The 20,736-nt window shown below is 40.8% G+C and overlaps 1 protein-coding gene across 1 annotated transcript in view; it reads right to left on the minus strand.

The window, feature by feature from the left end:
• Positions 1-20,736, minus strand: part of SCD5 (stearoyl-CoA desaturase 5) — a 182,652-nt gene that overhangs the window by 46,652 nt on the left and 115,264 nt on the right. The gene's annotated exons all lie outside the window — the stretch shown is intronic.

Here is a 20,736-nt window from a genome sequence, read left to right on the forward strand (position 1 = left end):
TAAGGGTGGGGTCTGAGCCGCCTTGCAGCCCTAACCCTCAGGGGCAGAGTGACACCGGTTTTGGCACACTGGGTAAGTGGATAGCCACTTCAGCAGTGATTCCAGCGACAAGTACTTTCCTGGGAAAGCTTCTGCTCAGCAAGTTTACAAGTTCAAAGTGCCTTTTAAGTGGGCTGAAGAGAGATTTGGGGTGTCTACCTGCTGGGGTTTGAGAAATCAGCAGCCTCCAGTCATATCAGAACTGTGATTAACATCTCATACCCCAGAAGACCACGTGTTGCCCAGATAATATTCAACAACATATACATGCTGCTTTGTTTTTGGTTGTGTTTTGTTTTTTCTGTTTTTTTTTTGGTTTGGTTGTTTTTTTGTTTATTTTGATGTTGTTGATGTTGTTTTGTTTTCTAATTTCAACCTATTCCATACAAATCTTTTTTCTTTCTCAATTTTTTTTGTTTAATTATAATTTCCCATTGCTGACTTTTTTAATAACTAGAACTTCATTTAAGCTAGTGTTTCTACCGCTATTATTTGGTTTTTCACCCAATTTTATCCCGTAAATTTTTCTGTTTGCTTGTTTTGGTTTGATTTATAGCATTTTTGTCTTTCCTCTCTACTTGGTGGAGGTGGGGTACTGTGTCTGATCAGGTTAGCAAACAGCTGCTGACCTCAAGGGACCCACCCAACTGGGCACCCCCAGAAGGTGGTTTTTTTTAAGGTTGTGTCAAAGTACCCTAATGTACACCTATATTGCTCAATCTCCCTCTTTGTGTGCCTCTCTTCTTTTTGTCAATATTCCTTTTACCTACCCCTTCTCCTTTCTCTATTTTTTTTTTCTTTTCACTAGGTCCTCCTTTCTTTCATCCCTTTCTTGCTCTTCAACCTTCTCACCCTTCTCGTCCTGTACCAAAAGGACTCATCTAACCCTTAGTCCATAGGCACGAGAATTAAAGAGCAAGAGGAAGTGAAAGGAAAATTAGGGCAAGGAAACAGATAAAAGAAATCACTCATGAGGAAGAATCAGGAGAAAACTCCAGGCAACATGAAGAACCAGTCCAGAACAACCCTGCCAAGGGACCATGAGGTAGCTACTGCAGAGGATTCCACCTATAAAGAAATGTTAGGAATGACAGAAAGGGAATTTAGAATACACATGATGAAAACAATGAAAGAAATGATGGAAACAATGAAGGAAATGGCTAATAAAGTGGAAAATAACCAAAAAGAAATCCAAAAACAGAATCAAATAAGAGATGAACGATATGAAGAATATAGAAAGGATATAGCAGAGCTGAAGGAAATGAAACAGTTACTTAGGGAACTTAAAGATGCAATGGAAAGTATCAGCAACAGGTTAGACCATGCAGAAGAAAGAATTTCAGAGGTAGAAGACAAAGTTCTTGAGATAACTCAGATAGTAAAAGAGGCAGAAAAGAAGAGAGAGAAAGCAGAACGTTCACTGTCAGAATTATGGGACTTTATGAAGCATTCCAACATACGAGTTATAGGAATCCCAGAAGGGGAAGAAGAATGCCCCAGAGGAATGGAAGCCATACTAGACAATATTATAAAAGAAAATTTCCCAAATACCACCAAAGATTCTGATACACTGCTTTCAGAGGGATATCGGACCCCAGGTCACCTCAACTCTAACCGAGCTTCTCCAAAACACATTGTGATGAACCTGTCCAAAGTCAAGACAAAAGAAAAGATTCTGCAAGCTGCCAGGACTAAGCGCCAGTTGACCTACAGGGGCAAATCCATCAGAGTGACTGCAGACTTCTCTAATGAAACTTTCCAAGCAAGAAGACAATGGTCATCTACCTTTAATCTACTTAAACAGAACAATTTCCAGCCCAGAATTCTGTACCCTGCTAAGCTAAGCTTAAAAATTGACAGAGAAATCAAATCATTTATGGATATACAAACATTGAGGAACTTCGCCACAACAAGACCAGCTCTACAGGAAATACTTCAACCTGTTCTGCACACTGACCACCACAATGGATCAGCAGCAAAGTAAGAACTCAGAAATTAGAGGACAGAACCTAACCTCCACACTGATGCAAAAGATAAAACTAAGCAAAGGACTCTCACCAAATAAGATGAATAGAATACTACCACACTTATCAATTATCTCAATAAATGTTAATGGCTTGAATTCCCCAATGAAGAGACATAGATTGGCTGACTGGATTAAAAAACACAAGCCATCCATTTGCTGTCTGCAAGAAACACACCTGGCTTCAAAAGACAAATTCAAGCTCAGAGTCAAGGGTTGGAAGACAATTTTTCAGGCAAATGGCATCCAGAAGAAAAGAGGAGTTGCAATCTTATTTTCAGATTCATGTGGATTTAAAGCAACTAAAGTCAAAAAAGACAAAGATGGTCACTTTATATTGGTCAAGGGAAAAATACAACAAGAAGATGTTTCAATTCTAAATATTTATGCACCCAATTTAAATGCTCCCAGATTCTTGAAACAGACCTTACTCAGTCTGAGCAATATGATATCTGATAATACCATAATAACAGGGAACTTTAACACTCCTCTTACAGAGCTGGACATCCTCTAAACAGAAATTAAACAAAGATATAAGAGATTTAAATGAGACCTTAGAACAACTGTGCTTGATAGACGCATATAGAACACTCCATCCCAAAAATAAAGAATATACATTCTTCTCATCACCCCATGGAACATTCTGCAAAATTGATCATATCCTGGGACACAAAACAAATATCAACAGAATCAAAAGAATTGAAATTTTACCTTCTTCTCAGACCATAAGGCACTAAAGGTGAACTCAACTCTAACAAAAATGCTCGACCCCACCCAAAGGCATGGAAATTAAACAATCTTCTGTTGAATAACAGATGGGTGCAGGAAGAAATGAAACAGGAGATAATTAACTTCCTTGAGCATAACAACAATGAAGACACAAGCTACAAAAACCTGTGGGATACTGCTAAAGCAGTTTTGAGAAGAAAATTCATTGCTTTAGATGCCTACATTCGAAAAACAGAAAGAGAGCGCATCAACAATCTCACAAGCCATCTTATGGAATTGGAAAAAGAAGAACAATCTAAGCCTAAACTCAGTAGAAGAAAAGAAATATCCAAAATCAAATCAGAGATCAATGAAATTGAAAACAAAAGAATCATTCAGAAAATTAATGAAACATGGAGTTGGTTTTTTGAAAAAATAAATAAAATAGATAAACCATTGGCCAGACTAATGAGAAGTAGAAAAGTAAAATCTTTAGTAACCTCAATCAGAAATGGGGGAAATAACAACTGATCCCACAGAGATACAAGAGATCATCTCTGAATACTACCAGAAACTCTATGCACAGAAATTTGACAATGTGAAGGAAATGGATCAATATTTGGAATCACACCCTCTCCCTAGACTTACCCAGGAAGAAATAGAGCTCCTGAACAGACCAATTTCAAGCACTGAGATCAAAGAAACAATACAAAATCTTCCAACCAAAAAATGCCCTGGTCCAGATGGCTTCACTCCAGAATTCAATCAAACCTTCAAGGAAGAGCTTATTCCTGTACTGCAGAAATTATTCCAAAAAATTGAGGAAGAAGGAATCCTCCCCAACACATTCTATGAAGCAAACATTACCCTGATACCAAAACCAGGAAAAGATGCAAACAAAAAGGAGAATTTCAGACCAATCTCACTCATGAATATAGATGCAAAAATTCTCAACAAAATCCTAGCCAATAGATTACAGCTTATCATCAAAAAAGTCATTCATCATGATCAAGTAGGCTTCATCCCAGGGATGCAAGGCTGGTTTGACATATGCAAGTCTGTTAACGTTATCCACCATATTAACCTAGGCAAAAATAAAGATCACATGGTCCTCTCAATAGATGCAGAAAAAGCATTTGATAAAATCCAGCATCCTTTTCTAATTAGAACACTGAAGAGTATAGGCATAGATGGCACATTTCTAAAACTGATTGAAGCTATCTATGACAAACCCACAGCTAATATTTTACTGAATGGAGTAAAACAGAAAGCTTTTCCTCTTAGAACTGGAACCAGACAAGGTTGTCCTCTGTCACCTTTACTATTCAACATGGTGCTGGAAGTTCTAGCCAATACAATTAGGCAAGACAAGGAAATAAAGGGAATCCAAATGGGAGCAGAGGAGGTCAAACTCTCCCTCTTTGCTGACGACATGATTCTATACTTAGAGAACCCCAAAGACTCAACCACAAGACTCCTAGAAGTCATCAAAAAATACAGTAATGTTTCAGGATATAAAATCAGTGTCCACAAGTCAGTAGCCTTTGTATACACCAATAACAGTGAGGACGAGAAGCTAATTAAGGACACAACTCCCTTCACCATAGTTTCAAAGAAAATGAAATACCTAGGAATATACCTAACGAAGGAGGTGAAGGACCTCTATAAAGAAAATTATGAAATCCTCAGAAAGGAAATAACAGAGGATATTAACAAATGGAAGAACATTCCATGCTCATGGATTGGAAGAATCAACATTGTTAAAATGTCTATACTTCCCAAAGCAATCTACCTATTCAATGCCATTCCTATCAAAATACCAACATCGTACTTTCAAGATTTGGAGAAAATGATTCTGCGTTTTGTATGGAACCAGAAAAAAACCCGTATAGCTAAGGCAGTTCTTAGTAATAAAAATAAAGCTGGGGGCATCAGCATACCAGATTTTAGTCTGTACTACAAAGCCATAGTGGTCAAGAAAACAGAGACATAGACACTTGGAATCGAATTGAAAACCAAGAAATGAAACTAACATCTCACAACCACCTAATCTTCAATAAACCAAACAAGAACATACCTTGGGGGGAAAGACTCCCTATTCAATAAATGGTGTTGGGAGAACTGGATGTCTACATGTAAAAGACTGAAACTGGACCCACACCTTTCCCCACTCACAAAAATTGATTCAAGATGGATAAAGGACTTAAATTTAAGGCATGAAACAATAAAAATCCTCAAAGAAAGCATAGGAAAAACACTGGAAGATATTGGGCTGGGGAAAGACTTCATGAAGAAGACTGCCATGGCAATTGCAACAACAACAAAAATAAACAAATGGGACTTCATTAAACTGAAAAGCTTCTGTACAGCTAAGGACACAATAACCAAAGCAAAGAGACAGCCTACACAATGGGAAAGGATATTTGCATATTTTCAATCAGACAAAAGCTTGATAACTAGGATCTATAGAGAACTCAAATTAATCCACATGAAAAAAGCCAACAATCCCATATATCAATGGGCAAGAGACATGAATAGAACCTTCTCTAAAGATGACAGACGAATGACTAACAAACACATGATAAAATGTTCATCATCACTATATATTAGAGAAATGCAAATCAAAACAACCCTGAGATATCATCTAACCCCAGTGAGAATGGCACACATCACAAAATCTCAAAACTGCAGATGCTGGCGTGGATGTGGAGAGAAGGGAACACTTTTACACTGCTGGTGGGACTGCAAACTAGTACAACCTTTCTGGAAGGAAGTATGGAGAAACCTCAAGGCACTCAAGCTAGGCCTCCCATTTGATCCTGCAATCCCATTACTGGGCATCTACCCAGAAGGAAAAAAATCCTTTTATCATAAGGACACTTATACTAGACTGTTTATTGCAGCTCAATTTACAATCGCCAAAATGTGGAAACAGCCTAAATGCCCAGCAACCCAGGAATGGCCTAACAAGCTGTGGTATATGTATACCATGGAATACTATTCAGCTATTAAAAAAAATGGAGACTTTACATCCTTCGTATTAACCTGGATGGAAGTGGAAGACATTATTCTTAGTAAAGCATCTCAAGAATGGAGAAGCATGAATCCTATGTACTCAATTTTGATATGAGGACAATTAATGACAATTAAGGTTATGGGGGGGAGGAAAAGCAGAAAGAGGGATGGAGGGGGGTGGGGCCTTGGTGTGTGTCACACTTTATGGGGGCAAGACATGATTGCAAGAGGGACTTTACCTAACAATTGCAATCAGTGTAACCTGGCTTATTGTACCCTCAATGAATCCCCAACAATAAAAAAAAAAAAAAGAAAAGAGAGATCTTGGATCTCTTGGAAAGGAGAGATCAGAGGAGAGGGGCAACCTTGAGCATGAAACGATGCTGGTTCTTCACCCAGATCACTCTGCCTCCCTCTCCACGTCCATGGTCTTTGTGTCCAACTCTGACAGAATGCACGAAGCCAGAAGGTAAAAAACCTAGCAAACTACTTCCCAAAATCTCTGCAAAATACTAAGGCGCGAAAGACGTCACTTTAGGGCTACTCTGACAGTGTAACAGGAACAGAGGGGAGGCCACTGGGGCTCCTTGAGGCATCTCGTGTGTTGGCAATATCCCCCAAGTGGAGAGTCATCAGGCTGGCATCACCGGAACCCCAGGACAGACTCTGGGGCCCAAGGAAGGAGAAGATCCAAGTCCAGAAGAGTCTGCCAAACCTACACAGGTGGGGTGGGGCGTGGCACACATTGGGGGCACACCCTACTGACCTGTTCATGATGGGAGACATTGGGAGGATGTCTGGGGCTGGAGGTCAGGGGTGAGCTACCAGGTGCAAGGATCAAAGTCATTTAGGCTGTTATAATTAATGAGACTTTATCTACAGCCATGGGCCAGTGAAATTTACAGACTTTCAGTTTATGCTTTCTTTTTTAAAAAAAAAAATCTAACGATGCTTTCAAAACTTGAAGACAAATTAGATTGAAAGGTAGTGCTTTTGATAGGAAAATTAATCTGAAAATAAAAATAAATTTAAATAGTGCATAAGCCTTTTCTTTTTTTACAATAGTAATAATGTTTTATTCCATTATATTCAATACTTGGTAATGTTCTCATCAGGAACTGGCCATTTAATAGATATTGGCTGCATTCTCCTGATGGGAAGGGAAGGAATTATTTTGTTTTCAAAGTTCCGACAGTTCTTTTAATTCGAAGGGGTTGATTGAGTTTTTGGTTTCTCTGCTTCACCCAAGGCTGCTAGAAGGCTATCCAACCTTGTTTATTCCTTGTTGAAATTTTTTAAATTTTGCTTAACCCTTGGGAAATGGGACAGAGAGAGAGGAGGCAGAAAATCCTCAAGAAATATATATTCAAGGCCGGGCACAGGGGCTCACACCTGTAATGCTGGCACTCTGGGAGGCCAACGTGGGTGGATTGCTTGAGCTCACAAGTTCAATACCAGCCTGAGCAAGAGCAAGACCCTGTCTCTACTAAAAAAAATAGAAAAATTAGCCAGGCATTATGGTGGGCAACTGTAGTCTCAGCTACTCGGGAGGCTGAGGCAAGAGGATTGCTCAAGCGGAAGAGTTTGAGGTTGTTGTGAGCTATAATGCCATGGCACTCTACCTAGGATGATAGAGTGAGACTGTGTCTTGAAAGAAAAGAAAGAAGAAAGAGATAAAAAGAGAGAGGGAGGGAGAGAGGGAGAGATGAGGGAGGGAAAGAAGAAGGAAGGAAGGAAAGGAGGGAGGGAGGGAGAGAAGGAGAGAGAGAAAGAGAGAAGGAAGGAAGGAAGGAAGGAAGGAAGGAAGGAAGGAAGGAAGGAAGGAAGGAAGGAAGGAAAGAAAGAAGGAAGGAAGGAAGGAAAGAAGGAAGGAAAACTACACTCAGTTTTGAATATGAAGAGAGAAAAGGGGTGCCTGGTAGTCTGTGTAAGGGAAAAATTACAGCCCAGCTTACTATAACATGGAAGAGGTCTTTAGATGGCCAATGTGTTTAAACACAGGAGTTGGAGAGAATGAAAGCAATTTATTATTTATAATCACAGAATTTGGAGCTGAGAAAGAATTTCAAATGTCAATGAAGACTATCACAGTCCAAGAAATAATTTATTACTTTCGCATTAGTTTATTGTTTTTATTGCAGTGCCTATCTGAACATAACACAGAAAAAAAGAACACTCTGTCCCCTATTCACATATGGCAAAATTATGGCTCAGAAGACTCTTGCTCAAGTTCATCCAGTAAAACAAAAACAGTAATGGAACAAAGATGGCACTCTGATTCTCAAGTTCACATTCCTATTAACATGATAGTTCCCTTATTCTCCAAATGTGGGGTGGGGGATGTCTTTTATACAAAACTATTGTTTTTCTTGTTCAAAGGTTATATTGGCTCTTTAATTCAATGCCATGTAATTTCATAGAAACTCTGAAGTGGAGAATTCCAAAGAACTAGAGGCATGATTTTCACAAAATTAAGCATAATACAACAACAAAAAAGCATAATGACAAAATCAAGTTGGGACGGAGGTTTATTTATTTTCACTCCTTTTACCTGGATACTGTCCTGACGGAAGCCACTTGACTGTAATAGTAGAATGAAGCACAGGTTGGGCTATGTTCCAAATAATCAAGCAATCAAGCCAAAAATACTTTGAGATTTTTTTTTTATCCTTTCTTATTGTTTTGTTTTTAATTATAAAGTTGAGTCCAGTTAAAAAGTGCCACAAAGAAAGAACAAGACATGAGTCAACAATAGGGCAGAAAGGGAGCAAGATCCAAAAACTTACCCAAAGGCCTTTTTTCATTCCGTATCTGCTTCTACTCTGGAAGTAAGCGCATGGGTAGGCAGGGGAAGAATCTGCCTCTTGACAGCATTTGTGTTTGATAAAAATGTGTGTATACTTTAGTACCATCAATGTGTGCTTTAGCAACAAGCAAAAGTGGGAGTTGAGGGTTAATGAGGGGGGAGAGATGGCATAACTGACCCGCAGGAGGAAGGGAGTGAATGGAGGGCCCTGTGCCTTAGCCATAGCCCCAGTGATGCCCCAGTAATCTCTCTTCCCCTCAGTGTTTACACAGTGCTAATTGCTCTGGTCTGACACTTTTGTGCTGTTCCAGAAAAGAAATTGAGACAGAAAGAGATGATGAACACCCATCGGAACTGACTCTCCATCCTGGGTTTTCTGTCTGTTCATGTTCTATGTGCACATTTTGATAGGGGCATGACATTGAACTTAGCAGCAATTCCAGAAGCCCAATTATGTACACATTCTAACAAATCAATTAACAAATGGGTGTATTAAATCCACAACTTATACACAATTTTAGGTTCTGGTAGAGTACAGTCTTAATAGGCAATCCCATTGCCTTCAAAAATGGACTCTTACCACATGTTTATTGATTATTCCTGATAAAGAATTACAGTGTACTGCTCAGGGGAGCTATACGATAGTCCTACTTTGCAATGCCCAGTAGAAATACGAGGTCTGACAATTCAGTTTGTAAACTTGACATCATGCGCTTGTGTTGGCAGCACTGTACAAACAACTTGGTGAGGTTTCATTACCTTGGTATATCAGTTATCACAGTTGTGTTTGTGTTGACATGTAGCAGTGTCTTGCTGAGTAGTGTTCACTATTGTTGTTGGGTGTTTTGTGTGCTGTCATGAGAACGTTGGAGCTTAAATTAGAGCAACAAACATTCATAAATTTCTTGTTAAACTTGTTAAGAGTAGAAGTGAAATCAGGGACATGTTAGTCCAAGTTTATGGAAATAATGTCATGAAGAAAATGGCAGTGTGCAAATGGATTAAATGTTTTTTTGAGGAGAGAGAAAGTGTCACTGATGAAGAGGGGTCAGGGCAGCCAGTAATGAGCAGAACTGATGAAAACAATGCAGAAATTAATCAAATTAATCAAAATTCTCTGCTGACTGTGAGAAGCAAAACAGATCATGTAAACGTTGACAAAGAAACAGGAAAATTTTCCCTGAAAACCTTGGCCAACAACTTATGCCTCTTACATCATGACAGTTTACCAGCTCACATAACACTATCTGTGAGGGAATTTTTAGGTAGTAAACAAATAAATGTATTGGAACATCCTTCCTACTCACCTGATTTGGCCCCCCAATAACATTTTTCTTTACCCGAAGATAAAGGAAATGTCAAAGGGAAGACATTTTGATGACATTCAGGGCATCAAGAGTAATACAACAGTTTTGATGGTCAGTCCAGAAAAAAGAGTTTCAAAATTGCTTTGAAGGATAGATTGATGTCAGGGCACAACTTCCAAACGTAGTACTTTGAAGGTGACTAGTAATAGTAATATTCAGCAATGAGGTGTGTAGCACTTTTTCTAGAAAGAGTTTGTGAACTTAATTGTCAGGCCTTGCATAAGGCAACTCACACACATAATTGAAATGTTTCTCATAGCCCACATTTAAAAAGTGAAAATAAATAAGTAAAATTAATTTTAATAATATATTTCATTTAATGTAATATAACCAAAAGATCATCATTTCAATATATAATCAGTATAAAAATTATCAATGATATTTCACATTATTTTTTTCTGTACCAAGTCTTAGAAACTTGGTATGTATTTTTCACTTGTAGTATACCTTAATTTGGACTAGCCACATTTCAAATGCTCAGTACCCACATGTAGCTACTGGCTACCACATTGAGTAGGGGAGGTATAACTCATGGCTTGTACACTTTTTTATGAGTGTGTTATACTTTTAATTTTTTTGTTTTTGAGACAAGGTCTCACTCTGTTGCTCAGTTTAAAGATCAGTGGCATCATCGTAGCTCAATGCAACCTCAAATTCCTGGGCTCAAACAATCAAGTTCTTGCCTCAGCCTCCTGAGGAATAGCTGGGACTATAGGTACACACCACCACACATGGATAATTTTTCTATTTTTGGTAGAAATGAGGTCTCACTATGTTGCTTAGGCTGGTTTTAACTCTTGGCCTCAAGCAATCCTCCAGCCTCAGCCTCCGAAAATGCTAGGAGAAGAGGCATGAGCCACGTGCCCAGCCTAATTTTAAAGGTTTTTAAGAATTCAATGGTGCATACTGGTGAGAATGTGAAACTGGCATAAACTTTGTGAAGGGCAGATGGAAAGCCCATATCAAAAACCTTAAAATTGTTCATATCTTTTAATTTAGCTATTCATTTTCTGGAATTTACCTTAAGGAAATAAGCATGGTCGTGTGCAACGATTTCACCACAAGGATGGTCAACTGTAATGAAAACTTGGAAAAACCCTGAATTGCCACATAACAGGATTTGATTAAATATCTTATGATGTGTTAATTAATTAAATAGCCACATGTAAGTATGTGTGTACACACACTTAACAAGCTTAAACATATGTACAGAGAAAGTTTATATATATATATATACACATAGAATATGGAAAGAAATAGTAAGAAACACATTTTAGAATTATCTCAGGGGAATGAAACTGGGAAGTAGGGATGAGGAGAAATACTTTTACATTTTATCTTATTCTTTTAAGTTATTAAAAATAGTTCTAGCCTTGGCAACATAATGAAACCCCAACTCTCAGCTACTCTATAGGCTAAGGCAGAGAAGTCATTTGAGCCCAGGAGTTCCAGGTCACAGTGAGCTGTGATGACACCACTGCAGTCCAGCCCAGGTGACAGAGTAAGACCTTGTCTCTAAAAAAAAAAAAAAAAAGAAAAAGTTCTAATTAACAAAAATGGAGAAGTAGGGTGGCGCCTGTAGCTCTGTAGGTAGGGCGCCAGGCACATACACCAAGGCAGGCAGGTTCAAGCCCAGGCTTGTTAAACAACAGTGACAACTGTAACAACAACAACAAAAATAGCTGGGCGTTGTGGCTGGCACCTGTAGTCCTAGATACTTGGGAGGCTGAGACAAGAGAGTCACTTAAGCCCAAGAGTTTGAGGTTGCTGTGAGCTGTGATGCCACTGCACTCTACCGACTGGAACATAGTGAGACTCTATCTCAAAAAACTAAATAAATAAGTGGAGAAATAGGTATTATGGTATTGATATGGGAAGATGAAGTAGTTTTCAAAATAGTAAATATAGTATAAACCTATTTTTAATAATATATGTGTTGAAGCATAGGAAAAATAAAGGAAATACATGAGCCAACCTCTTTAGAGTGGTTCTTTCTGAAAAATGGAACTATGGGTGACTTTTTATTTCTTTTAGTTTGTAGTTTTTGAATTTTATAATAAGGTTTTTTTTTTTTGCTAATACAAAACAGTTGTATTTATGAAAAACTTTTCTATATTCCCAAACCAAAATAACCCAAGTTCTGCCACAGCCCTAACTTAGAAAACACTCTGAAGTAGAAAGATTCCTCCAGCAATTCAGGCTGTTAATATACCTTTATATGACCTTTTCTCCTTGTTCTCATTAGCTCTCATCAACCAATCATCCCATAACTGGTGTGGCAATGCCCTCATTTGAATCCGTCCTGTATCTTGTACCTTCATTACTTCACTATCCGTCATTGATAATGCCCATAAACAGGGTCCCCGATGAGACTGTAGAAGTCAAAACTGATCATGAGGTGATTTTCTCCATAAATGAGGCCTGGGATTTGAGCAAAAGTAATTAATCCCAAAAGCACTACTGACACAGGTTATGAAGCGACCCGCTCCTTCAGAACTACTTTCCCCCAACTTCCTTTTATGTTCAAAATAAATTCTTGAATCTAGTCATCTAAATGGCAGTAGGGGAAACTGTCTTTTAAGAGCACATAATTTGCACTGGTTAGCAAGATGAAGGCTGAGTGGAAACAGCAGTTAGCTTGTCCCATTCAACAGACCTGAAACCAGAATTGTCAACTGGTTGTCCCCTAGCCTGGCTGGAAGCAGATGTTCACTCCTGACTAGACACCAACACAATTGTTCTGTCCTCTAATTCAATTTGTGACTGCTTCGAGTTCCAAAAGAGAAAACTTATCAGTTGGTCTCGAAACATAGCCAAAGGGAATTCCACTTGTATTCATAACACGTCTTTGTTTCCAGACAGGAGTAAAACAGAAGCTAGGACTAACGTGTCAATGTGTCAGCTTGAACAGGCAGGTTTTAGTGGAAAGTGTGTGTGTGTATGTGTGTGTGGTGAGCAAATGGCATTCTTTCTGGAAAGGAGTTGTTCTGTCAAGGGGGTCAAATAGGGAAAGACGCTGGTGCACCCACTCCTTAGGAACTGTGAGGCTCCTTAGCAATAGACTTTGTCTCTGTCTCTGGGTCTGAACTTAATCTCCAGTTCAGACGCCAGACTGCATCATTCAACCCCTGAAGAACATTCGGTGCTTTTCCCATTGTTAATACTGGGTCAGCACTGATTTCCTTTCAGATAATGCTTTCAGACAATCTGTAAGAATAGCCCAGAAAGCCCCAAAAGGGTTCTGGCAGGGGTCTACACCTCCTGGCCAATTGTGGCTTTGAGAGGACAAGTTGCCACCTGCTGGCTAGCCTTCGTGTGGCACTAAGCTTATGCAGGTTTTAGAAGCTGAGCAAACATCAAAAAGCCAATTTTAATGGTTTAAAAAGTGTTCCCCAACAAAACTGAAAGATTCTGAAGAAGGAAAAGAGTGTTCCATATTTCATTACTCTTTTGTTTAAGGCACCTAAAATGAGAATGCACTTGAATAAGATATTTTTGCTTTTTAAAAATACATTTTTAATATATATTTTAAAAATGGCTTACATAGTCTTTGGTAGACAAGTTGACCTGTGAATCTTTTCAGTGTGGGTTTTGGAGTGTTTGTTGGCCAGTGATGTGACCATTATTCTAGTCTCCTGGGCTCGATCTCCATTTCATAGTCAAAATTTGGGAAGCAAGGGTCTAGGAAACAAGGAGAGGATCCCATTTATACTGCCTCCCAATGAACAAACTGGACTGGGGTGATTTGGACATTAAAATGAATAATGGCAATAATGAATTATAATAAAAATAATCCATAGGCCTATAATAAATAAATGGGAAGAAATCCTCTTTCATACAATAAATGCCAACCAACAAATGTAGAAGAAGTAATAGAGTTATAAATCACCATTTTGCAGCTGTCATGGCAATAACTGATTCAGGCAAGAATATCCAAAATATGCTAAAGTTGTTAGGTAAAAGTTTGATGAAGATAAATATTTAGGCCAGGCGTGGTGGCTCAATCTTATAATCCTAGCACTCTGGGAGGTTGAGGCAGAGAATCATTTGAGGTTGAGAGCAACCTGAGCAAGAGTAAGATCCCATTTCTACAAAAAATAGAAAAATTTGCAGAGGAGGGTAGTGTACCTGTAGGCCCAGCTACTCAGGAGGTTGAGGCAGGAGGATTGCTTAAGCCCAGGAGTTTGATGTTGTAGTGAGCTACAATCATGCCATTGCACTCTACCCAGGGCAACAGAGTGAGATTCTCTCTCAAAAAAATTTAGAAGGCAGCGCCTGTGGCTCAAGGAGTAGGGCACCATTCCCATATATTCGAGGTGGCAGGTTCAAACTCAGCCTTGGCCAAAAACTGCAAAAAAAAATAATAATAAATAATAATAATATTAATAAAATAAAAAATAAATAAAATTTAATCAACAGAGGAATTAGAAATAGTGATGAACTTGTTTAAAAAATTTAGATAGGCTTATAATACTCTGCATAAATTATTTAATAATTAAGAAAGAAAAATATCGGGTGGCAACCTGTGGCTCAACAGAGTAGGGCACCAGCCTCATTGCCAGAGGGGGCAGGTTCAAACCCAGCCCTGACCAAAAACTGAAAAAAAGAAAGAAAAATATCAAGCTTACTGTGGAAAAACCCAGAAGACCCTAACTTAACCAAGTAATCAAAATTCACACCAGTTATAATATGACAAAGTGGTGTTACCTGGCATTTGTTTGATTCTGAGGGCACAAAAATCACTAAAGTAGTATTCCTGCCTAAAATGCCATGTGGGTATAATTATGAGAAAATTGAAGAGCATTCTACAAGATAACTAGTTGGTACATTTCATATTATCAATACCATAAAAAAAACTCCAAGGCACCATTGCAGAGGAGATGAGTCTAAAGAGATATTGCAAGTCATTGTAATACACAGTCCTGAACAGGATCCTGCAGTAGGATGCTGGATATAATATGGTGTCAGCATGAGTCCTGACTTTGGTAAGTGTGCCGTGTCTGTGGATTAGGAAACGCACATTGATGTATTTAGAGCAAAGGAGCATGATGTCTATGATGTACTCTCAAATGATTCGGAAAAAAACAACGTGAGAATGCACACACCTACACGTATGGAGGGAAAGGAGAAAAATAGAGCCAAGGAGGCAATCCACCAACATCAGTGAGTCTGGGTCAAGGCGACATAGGAGTTCATTGTGTTGTGCCTTTTCTGTATGTTTTGAAAAGAAATTGTTTCAAAATATAAGTTAAAACTTAAAATAAAATTTTCAAGGGCATTCTTCTTTAAAAATCTCAGGTTTTCCCCTTTCCACTGCATTTCTCTTCTCCCACCCTTGTTCAGGCTTTCACCAACTTCCTTGGGTTCTGTAATCACCTTCTAACCACCTCCTGCCTTCACATATTTGCCTAGTGTTTACATAATTCCTCATATTCTTACTCCCCAAATACCTCTCATTCCCTCTCTCATTATTTGACAACATCTCCCTATTAATTTTCCCATAAGATCTAAACTTTTCTTTTCCTTGGAAATCAAAGATCTTCAACTAGCCTCATCATGCTTATCATTTACCCTTTATCTTCTAATTTGACAAATATGTACTGATTATCTATTATGTGCTAGAAAATAACAAGGATGATGATCAAGGCCGTGTCCTCAAGGAGTTTATATTTTATGGAGGGGATTAACAATAAAGTCAATGTAGTAAACATAAATAAAAATAATTTTAGACTGGGATTAGAGCTATGAAACAAATAAGTGAGTCATGCAGGGAATAACGAAGAGGGTGAGGCCTTTCTAATTAGGTAATGTTGGGAGCTTGCTTGGAGGTTCTAGCAGGGCAGTGCAGCTACTCAAATAACCTTGACCGAGAAGGTCTCCCTGCTTGACTAAGTGCTCAGCTTCAGGAAGGAGGCATGTGGAGAAGTGAGGGAGGAGGGGGACATCTCCCTAGCCAGCCCTGGTGATCAATGGGTGATGGTTGTTGCAGCCAGAGCACCCTTACATCCTTAAGGCTGATAAAAGTTGGGGCTAGGAGAGGACCGAGAGGGGGTTTGCCTCAGGTAGAGGAAAGGACTTGGAACAGTCTAGGAACTGAGAGAAGGCCATTGTGTGGCTGGCAGAGAGGTAGGGCAAATTAGTATGAGATGAAGTCTACGGCCCATTATGGTATAATAAGGACTATATATCTGGTCTTTGTTCCTAGTTTTTGGCATAGAGCTTTAAAAACCTTTGGAATTTCCTGGATGACAAGAGTTGTTATTATGCTAAAGATGTGATTCTTGGTGGGCCCCTAGGTAGCCTCAGGATGGAAGCAGGTCATGAGAAAGACTAGCCATGTGATTACAGAGTTGGCACTTTGATGGGGAAGGAGGAATGGAAATCAAGTTCAGTCATGCGGTGAATGATTTAGTCAACCATGCCTACATAATGAAAACCTGATAAAAATTGTAGATGTTGAGGCTCAGTGGAGTTTCCTGGCTGGCAAACACACTCTTGTGCAGGGAGGGTCATGTGCCCTTGAGAGGACATGGACGCTCACTGTGGGGACCCTTCCAGAACTTGCCCTACGTGCCTCTTCCCTTGGCTGTCCCTGAGTTATATCCTTTGTAATAAAACTATGCGTTTGAACCTTGAATAAGGCAGGGGTTAGGAACTCTGATGCTCACCCTAGTCAAAAATCTGTGTATCATTTTTGACTCCCCCCAAACTTAACTACTAGTAGCTTACTATTGACCTGAAGCCTCACCTATAACATAAAGTTGATTAACCCATGTTTTGTGTGTTATATATATTATATACTGCACATGTATTCTGATAACCAAGTAAGCTAAAAAAATGTTACTAGGTAAATCATAAGAGGTGATAGTGTGGATGGGCGGACAGACGAACAGATGAGCAAAACACACCAGCAGGGCGAGGCAGCCCTGATAGGGGATTACACAGGACAGCAGTGGCAGTATGGAAGTGTCCATCAACATGTGGTTGCAGGAGCCCCTGAGAACAGAGGGACTTTGGCCAGGTGGTTGTCAGCTGGCCAGCAGGGCAGAACACATGTTCAGAATGGAAGCAGAAGGCTTGGATTGGTTTCTGGTCCTGCTGAACCAGCTGGTTTCCTGGGGAGCAGCTGGGGCCACCGTCTTTAGAGGAGGGGTCCCCATACATCCCGAAGCACAGAGAACCAGGAGGCTTTTCTAGATTTGTGTCTGGTACTGGTGGCTAATACATCGTGGATACTGTTCTGGTTTTGAAGAGATTTTGAGTCACCTCTCCCGTGGCAGAGCAGGATTGTGACCTTGACCATGTCACTGATGTGGAATCTCTACACTGAAGTCCCTGTAGCAAATAAGCTGAACATTTAACTTGCCCCTTTGCAGATGTCTAGCTCACCACTTGAGACACTGGAGCAGTTTGTGAGTGTGGGCAGTGTGTCCTTGCCCTCTGGCATGGCAGGCTACATCGTTACCTGTCTGCCCCCTAGCCCTGTTTGAGGATACTCAGGGCTTCTGGCTCTGCTGAGCAGAGGCCATGCTGGGCATGCTCCAGCTAGACTGCAACCACCACGGTACGGCCCCAGAGGGCACGAGCATCAGGAGGTGCCCGTGTGGACAAGCAGCCACCCTTCCAGACAGCCTACACTTGCAGTTGTCTGTGCCCTGTGGCACATTCTGGTGCACCTGGCCATCCTGGGGCAGGCTCACCGCTCACCAATCCTCAAAATGCAGCACCCCACCCCCACACCAAGACTCTCCAAGGGGGCCAGAGAGGCCATGGACATGTGACTGTTGCAGCAGGCTCCTGATCTAACTGCATGGACACTGCGGGCCCCTGTGGACATCTGGGCTGGCAGGGTGGTGACAGTGTGAGGAATGGGGCTCCAGGTGGGGCTGGGCCGGTGGAGGGAGGCCAGCAATGTCTGTGCTCACCACCCACCACAAGGGTGGGAGGAGCGGATCTGACGCCCCAGGGGCTGGGGTTAGGTGTTTTCACCGTGACAGAAAAAGCAAGTGTCTTTTTCCTACGTCCTCTCAAAAAATGCTCATCTCCTGAGACATGTTCATAAACACATAGAGAAGGCAAATTCCAGGCCGATGGCAGGCACTTCTCCCAACTCACTGGAGGTGTGGCCTCCCGGGGGCATGTGGGCCTGCAGCCAGGGACGGGGACCCACCAGCAGATTGGGCTAGGCTGGGAGGGGACCCCCAACAGGGCGAGCAATCCTCCAGGCTGGGCTGGGAGGCCTCTGCCCCCCAGTTGTTGGGGTTGGCGGAGAGTAAGCAGGTGGCAAGGCAGTGACAAAGGGCAGAGAGCAAGAGCAGGAACCAAATTACAGCTAGGAACTGTTCCCTGGTAAGAAGGTACACGGGAAGGAGTTCCTAGGGACCTTTAACTGATCTAGAGCTCATTACCATCTAATTAGCATGGGAGGAGCTTCCTGAAGGATTCTGGGGAAGATGCATGTGGAGAAAGAGAAACTGTGATGCAACTACCCTGTTACATAACCTGTGAGCTAATCTGTTTTATAACCCCAAATGTCAATCACCCCACAAAGTGGGAAACAACAACCAATCCTATCAGGAGAAAAAACAGGACAAACTAGTGAGGTTGTAAAAGGCAGTGTGCTCATATTCTGGGTCTTTCTCCCATCCTGGAGACGGACCCATTCTCTGTCTGGTCAGGGGTGCTGACTTCTGCTGGTCCCCAGGCCCCAGAGTTCTAAATGCCTCCCTGTGGCTCCCACAGATACCGTGTTCCCTTCTGCTGGATGGAGGGGCCATTGCCCATGCAGATGTCGAAGCTATCAGTGCCAAAACTCTGTGACGTTAGTGTGATTTGCTGTGGCCAGTGGGAAGATGTTCAAAGCTGTTTCCACCTCCTGAGTGCTCCTCAGAAAAACTCTTTGAGTATTCGAGTGAGGATCTTGCTTTTAGCTTTTTGGCCCATAAGATGCTTTGAAATTTTGTATTGTTTTTAAATGAAAGGAGACATTTGCCTCCAAAGTAAAATGTCACAGTGACCGGTGAATGAATGTACCCCTACATGGTGACTGAATCAATAAACCAGTTGCAAATTCAAGAAAAAAAGGAAGGAAGTCATAAGGAAGAAAAAATATATTTACTATTAAGTGGAAGTGGATCATCATGTAGGTCTTCATCCCTGTCACCTTCATGCTGATCAGGGTGAGGAGGAGGAGAGGCTGGTCTTGCTGTCCGGGGCAGGGGCAGATGTGGAAGGAATCCACGTGTAAATGGACCCGTGCAGTTCAAAGCATGCTGCTAAGGGTCCAGTGTCATACTAAGCATAGAACTTTCTTGAGTTCTGTCAGTTGTTCCAGTGAATTACCAAATCTGAGAACGTTGTAGGGATCCCCAAATTATAACTGGTTAGTCAGAAGTACAGATAGTGTGGGGCCCCCACTGCCGTTCTGCAGCCCTTGCAGGAAGCATCCAAAGTGGGGACAGACATGTGAAGGATTGAGTCTTTAACCTGTGGGATCTGATGTTAACCCTGGGAGGTTAGTGTCAGAATTGCACTGAAGTACACCAGCTCGGGGTGAAAACAGAATCCATATGCAAAGCCCTGATCACACAGGGTCTTCTAGATCATAATAATGCCATAATGAAGTTGGATTTCATTCCAAATGTAATGCTAACCTACTAAGAGATTTTATTTGTTTATTTGGCTAGAGAGTGGTATCATTTTCAGTAAGTCCTTTCTGGCTACAGCATGGAGAGGGGCAAGCACTGAATCAGGAAGACCAGGTCAGGAGGTTTTGCATTAGCCTAGGAAAGAAATGATTTTGAATTAGAGGGTGGCTAACATGAGAGGCATGAAGATTCAAGATATATTTAGTGGTAGAACTGAAGAGGTTGGCTAAAAGATTGAGGAGGGATAATTAGGGACATGGAGAAATCATGGGTGATACCCAGATTTCTGGTGGGAAAACTAGGAGGACAGTTTTGGGGGAGAAGGTAAGTGTTACAATGGTGGTTTGGGGCATGTTGAGTTTGAGAAGCCTCAGAGACATCCAACCGGAGATGTCACCTAGGTAGCTAGGTTTGTGACACAATAGTGCCTCTCAGCTTACTTTCTTCAATCAGACGGACTTGCTAACTACACTGTGATGCCGCACAGTATGCTGAGATCATCCCTTTCTCTTCCCTTTTGCTCAGTGTTTCCCTGTCTTTCCCTTCTTTGCCTATACAAATCCCTCTCACCTTTCAACGTTCAGCTCCAAATTCCCCTTCTGCATTAGGCTTTCTTCAACTGCCCTAGCCCATAGTCATATTTCTGCAGCCCTGAGAGTCCAGGTGAAGCTTTGGAACAATTTAACTCCATGTCTCATGAGAGTCTGTCTTTGTGTACAAAAGCCAAGCCAGCTCCATCAGATTGTACGCTTATCATGACAAGGGTCATTTCATATACATCTCTTGTGTTCCTCACAAGCATGTAGTGATTTACACACTTTTGACTTCAAGGGGGATTAACTAGCAGATTTATACAAAAAGCTGCGGAAGATTCAATAGGATTCAATAGGATGAAAATAATCAAATGTTTCTGCCTTCTGAAAGAGGCTAGACATTTCCATTTGGCATCTGAAACAATAAATTGTATAATAAATTGTACCATTAATTAAAACTGTTGATTCAAGGACTCCTATAAATGCTGTTATCTTTGGAGCTTGATAAAGCATTGAAACAGCATCCCTGAAACATTCCTGTGACAAAAGCCACTGGTTGGTGTTTGTTGGAACTGGCTCAGGATGATTGAAAAGCCTG

Source organism: Nycticebus coucang, chromosome 1, assembly GCF_027406575.1.
Source record: "Nycticebus coucang isolate mNycCou1 chromosome 1, mNycCou1.pri, whole genome shotgun sequence".
Classification (NCBI taxonomy): domain Eukaryota; kingdom Metazoa; phylum Chordata; class Mammalia; order Primates; family Lorisidae; genus Nycticebus; species Nycticebus coucang.